Genomic DNA, 6,195 nt, shown 5'->3' on the forward strand with positions numbered 1-6,195 from the left:
TTAAGAAACTGTGCAATAGAAATGTTATATATGGTGCCTAGTGTGTTCCAACCTTTTTTCCTTGAAGCCCCACTTCCTAATTACAAGAAAGTGCACCCCCACCCACACACATACACACACACATCCCCATCTTAATATATATATATATATATATATATATATATATATATATATATATATATATATATATATATTAGGCAAGGCAAGTTTATTTATATAGCACATTTCATACACAATGGCAATTCAAATGATTTACATATAAATGATAAAGGAAATGCAAGATCAAATTAATGTTAAAACCAATTAATTAGGATAAAAAATCGTCTAGGTTACGTATGTAACCTCCGTTCCCCGATGGAGGGAACGAGACGTTGTGTCAGAGAAGCGACACTAGGGGTCTCTCTTGAGCGCCGAAATATGCCTCTTACTTAGGAAAAAAGGCCAATGAGAAGTTGGCAGACAGTATTTGCATACCCCGCCCCCGGACATATGGGTATTTAAGCGGGCAAATACGGGAGTTCATTCAGGATTTTTCTGAGGAGCCGGAAATGGTCCGGCCACAACAGTGGCTCGGCTCAGCGACATGGCGGGGAGGACACAACGTCTCGTTCCCTGCATCGGGGAATGGAGGTTACATACGTAACCTAGACGTTCCCCTTCTGTCGCTCTCTCGACGTTGTGTCGGAGAAGCAACACTAGGGGTCCCACTTAAATCATACCATGCACTGGGCCGTGTACGTGAACTTCTGATACAGAAGTGGGCAGGTATTCTTACATGCAAACGCGACCAGCTGTATCAGGCTGCACATACCCTTCCCCAATGCCCCATTAAAGTCATCAGAATCCTTCTGGTTACCCTAGTGAGGGGAACAAGGTGATGCTTACCAACCTGGGAATGGGCCAAGCCTGGCTGGGCCTCTTTTCTCTCTATGTTTCTCGCATAGAGCAATCACGGCCGGGGCCCTTACATGCATTAAGGGAAGGGGGTCTTGCCCAGTTTCCTATTCTTTCAGGGGGAGAAGACCCTGCGGAGACCACACCTACCCTGCATTGGAGGTAAAGGTGGTGAATACATCATATGGCCGCTTAGGTCCTATGTGGGAAGGTTGGCGCGGTGGTAGATCCAGCCTCGTAGAGGGGGGAGTTGCTACAGCTGGAACTGCCTAAGGGAGACACGGGAGTCCACTCATGAGGGTACCGTACCGCAGAGATTACACACAGGGGGAGTCCGCGTAGGAGGCCTTTAACCTGTGGAGATTAAGTACCCTTAGTGGATTGGGTCGGCGAGTTCCTCCACTGAACTGCGGACCCACGAGGGCTAGGGAGGAATCAACCAGGGATCCGAGAGATGGGATCTCCTGGGAAAAAAGGCGCACTATTTTACCTTGGCTGAGGGAAAGGGTAGCTAGGCACAAGCAATTCACCCGGCCAGTTCGTCAGCGTGTTACCGAGTTCTATGGGCTCGGACCTGAGAGAACACGAGACGATACCGACTCAACCCGGAGATTGTAAAATCTCGCGAATGTATTAGGTGTTGCCCACCCTGCTGCTCTACAGATGTCTGCTAGGGAGGTGCCCCTGGCCAGTTCCCATGAGGACGCAACACTTCTGGAGTGCGCTCGAACCCGCAAGGGGGGGGGGCACGGCCTGGGTGTGATAAGCCAATGAAATGGCGTCGACAACCCAGTGGGCTAGCCTCTGTTTGGAGACAGCGTTCCCTTTCTGCTGTCCCCCGAAGTAGACAAAGAGCTGCTCAGAACATCTAGAGCTCTGCGTTCGGTCCAAATAGATACGCAAAGCACGCACCGGTCACAGCAACAAAAGGGCTGGGTCTGCCTCCTACTGGGGCAGCACTTGCAGGTTCACTACCTGATCTCTGAAGGGCATGGTAGGAACCTTGGGAACGTAGCCCGGTCGTGGTCTTAGGATCACATATGTGTCTGCCGGACCGAAATCCAGGCAATTGTCGCTGACAGAGAACTCTTGCAGGTCCCCGACCCTCTTGATGGAGGCGAGCGCGATCAGCAGGGCCGTTTTGAGAGAGAGGGCCCTGAGTCCAGCTGAGTGTAGCGGCTCGAGGGGGGTCTCTGGAGGCCCGTGAGGACCACTGAGAGATCCCAGGAGGGGAACAGGCTTGGCCGGGAGGGATTTAGCCTCCGGGCAACTCTTAGGAACCTGATAATTAAGTCATGCTTACCCAGATACTTGCCGTCTACTGTATCGTGGTGAGCCGCGATGGCAGCGACATACACCTTGAGGGTGGAAGGGGACAGCCTCCCCTCCAGCCTCTCCTGTAGGAACAAAAGCACTGACCTAACTGCGCACATCTGTGGGTCTTCAGCTCGGGAAGAACACCAATTTGGGTGTAAAGATGCCTGGTAGAAGGGGCTCTGGCTTGGTTGATTGTGTCTACGACGGTCGATGGTAGACCGGCTAGCTCTTCCACATCCCGTCCAAGGGCCAGACATGGAGGTTCCAAAGGTCCTTCCTCAGGGGAATTCGCCAGGGAGGGGCTGTCGCGAGAAGCGTGAGATCCGAGAACCAAGTCCGAGTTGGCAATAGGGGGCCACTAAGGTGACTTGCTCCTCGTACTCCCTGACCTTGCACAGCACCTGTGAAAGAAGGCTCACTGGGGGGAATGCGTACTTGTGCAGCCACGTGCACCAGCTCTGTGCCAATGCGTCTGCCCAGAGGGGAGCCTCTGTTCGGGCATACCAGAGCGGGCAGTGGGAGGTTTCTTGGGAGGCAAACAGGTCTACCTGGGCCTTGCCGAACCATTCCCAAATCAGCTGGACCGACTGGGGGTGAAGCCTCCACTCTCCACTGGGCAAGCGTTGTCGTGACAGCGCATCCGCTATCACATTGACCGCCGCCTTTCTTTGGTACAATGAAGTAAGGGCTGTAGAAACCCTTCTTCATTTCAGTTAGAGCAACAGGCTCTATCGCATCTTTGAGTAAAAGAGTGGCGATTTCCACGTGCAGGGAATTGGCATGTTCGCCGTGTACTGTGGAAAAACAGATGCCCGCGAAGGGGGGCGGGGGCCTGGCAAACTGAATTGCGTAACCGAGTCGAATGGTCCGGTGCAGCCAGCTTGACTGATTGGGCAGTGAAAGCCACGCCTCTAAACTCTGTGCTAGGGGTACCAAGGGGACGAGTATTTTGGATGTACCTGGCAGGGCTTCGCAGCAGGGTGGAGCAGGTAGTGTGGCGTCGGGAGGCAAGGGTGCGTCCCGAGGCTTTGGTGCTGAGAACAAACTCAAAGCACTTACCTTGCTCCGCGCGCCCGGCAGGGGGCGGGTTCATGACTAAGGAGGAGGTCCGATGTTGGCGTCCTCAAGTCTCGTCTGAACCGGCCGGCCGGGGAACAGTCGCCCCAACAGTCGTGGGGCTGTGAGCGGCGCCCGGACCCCAGGAACCAATCATCTAGCCGTGATGGCTATGGGGAGGATGGAGGGTTCCAATCCAGCCCCACACTAGCGGCGGCCCAGGAAAGCATGTCTGCGCGTCAGCCTCAGCCTGGGCGTGCTGGCCCAAAAGCGGCAGCCCAGGGGATCCCTGGATCGCTTCCAGCACCAGCCACATCGTCCTCAATCCCGTGAGAAGAAGTAGCAATGCGGGGGTGGCTGGAGTGGCTTGCTTTCTGTTGAAAGCAAGCCGTGACCGCAACGTTGTCATGGTCATGCTCTCGCAGTGTGAGCATGAACCATCCACAAACGCAGCCTTGATGTGATCGTTGTCCAGACACGTGAGACAACGCGAATCTGCTCCATGCCATGTCACAGCCACATTAGAGTCAGTTCCATGCCACGTCACAGCCATGTCAGAGTCAACTCCATGCCACGTCACAGCCACGTCAGATTCAGCTCCATGCCATGTCACAGCCACGCCAGAGTCAGCTCCATGCCACGTCACAGCCACGCCAGAGTCAGCTCCATGCCATGTCAGCCACGCCAGAGTCAGCTCCATGCCATGTCACAGCCACGCCAGAGTCAGCTCCATGCCATGTCACAGCCACGCCAGAGTCAGCTCCATGCCATGTCACAGCCATTCCAGAGTCAGCTCCATGCCATGTCACATCCATGGCATGTCCATGTCCCCCCAGCTCCCTCACAGTGAAATTTGTGTTTATGTTTTGGGGCATCGGGAGCTGTCAAGTCCAGAGATGCTGAAGTAATGCTGAAACTTCCACCAATGCTTCCAGAACACAGTTAAGATAGTTGTATGTTTGATAACCATTGGATTCGTTGCAGACAACAATCTTACAAATATATAATGAGCACAATTAGGTTAATGAGTATACAAGTATAGCAGTGGGGATTTCTTTAAGACTGCAAGGGAAGCTCAGCTTCCCCTATAATGTCAAAAAAATAATGGTCAAATATGTACTATTGTGTAAACAATTTATTGACTAAAAATGCGTTAGAACACGCTCATCTCAAGACGAGTTCGTTCAGAATCAGCTACATTACATATAGCAGGTCGGGCTGACTCGATTTACTTCTCATACATTCCCAGAAGCGCCAGTGCATTTCCCTGTTGAAGCCGAGCATCCATTGACTTCAATGGGGCTGCTCTGAACAGTTTTTTTCAGTGCTCCGAAAATAGACGGTCATTGGATAAATGCTGCGATTATGTCCCGCCCACGGACGCCAGCCGCCTCTGGGGGTGAATGAGGAGTGGGCTGGCCCGACTCCGGCTTCCGCGTGATGATTGGAGGATCTGTCGAAAGACTGCATCTCCTTTTGATTGACAGCGAATCTGTACTATAAGAAGTCACTGAAGCTATTTCACGCTCAGTCCCATCGCTGATTTCTCAAGTGTAGTCGAAAGACAAACTGCTGCAACCTATTTCTTTATATTTGTTTGGCTGAAATTGCTAGTCAATTTGCATAATACATTTCACACAATTATACACCACATTCCTTGGTTCAGTTTTACCAAGTTTAATATATTTTGTTTTAGAGCGTTCGTCGTTCGTTCGTTCGTTCGTTCATTCATACAGTAAGCTAGGCTAGCGTCGTACGGGTGAAACTGCGCACGATGGCAGACGGTGCTAATATTGTCGACCTGATTTTGGCGAAGCCATTTGAAAGTCTTCCTTACGAGGAAAAAATTAGAATTAAACAGCAGGGCAGATCAACACCTAAGATTGATTTAGTGCAAAAAATAGGGTAAATAAGTTTATAATGTAGGCCGAATATGAGCTTCCCCTCTTTGAAAGACCAGCAGCCGCCACTGAAGTATAGATCTCTATCATACTGGCATAAAACATTATACTCAAAGCCGTTAATGCTTGTTGATGCTGCAGAATTATGCCAAAATGCTCCGATGCACAATAACCTTCCTTGTGTACATAATGAACTGTCTAAAAAATACACTTAGTGCTAAAACATAGGCCATATCAAAGCATTCATTCAGTTAGTGGTGCAAAAACAACTTAATTTCAATACTTTAGAAGAACTTTAATTATCAAAAGTAAATACAGCAAATTAAAATCAGTTAATCGAATAAAATGCAATCCATCTGTTCAACAATCCAACATCCATTCACTGTTGTCTGGTATGTGTTTCTCCCCTATCATCTGTTCTTGGACTACACTTCCCATAATTCCCTGCTCTCATCACTGCCAGCTGTTCTTCATTGTTCCTCTCCTGTGTTTAATATTCTCATTAGTCTTTGTGTATTTAATGCCCTGATTTCTGTTCAGTATTGTCAGTTGTTGAATGAATGTACCTGAATGTGTTTGACCTAGCGTGTTCTGCCCGTGCCCTTCGTGGATGTTTTCACCTGTTTATGTTTTGATTCCCATCTGGATGTCTTGTTTTGTTCCTGTGTTTACCAGTTCTTTGTTTTGTTAATTGTCATTAAAATCCTTTGCTGCACCTAGATCCAGCTCCGTTGACTTTTTCCCAAGGTTACACCATCAATGCTGATGAAATAGATTACATTTAAATTCTGCATGATAATGGATGTGATGAACGCGAAAACAATGTACCTTTCTCCAAAAAGCTGTGTCTTTCATCCAGTTTTAAAAACTAATTTTAGATATTTAGAAATGCGATGTTGAGTAATTAAAGGCTTAAGAGTCATGTACGAGTTACTTGTGTTATGTAAAAAAAAAAAAAAACAATGGATGATATTAAGTTAATAACTGATTATTAATGTGTAGAAGGGGAAATAAACATATTTGTGGG

This window comes from Xyrauchen texanus, chromosome 49 (assembly GCF_025860055.1).
Source record: "Xyrauchen texanus isolate HMW12.3.18 chromosome 49, RBS_HiC_50CHRs, whole genome shotgun sequence".
Taxonomy (NCBI): Eukaryota; Metazoa; Chordata; class Actinopteri; order Cypriniformes; family Catostomidae; genus Xyrauchen; species Xyrauchen texanus.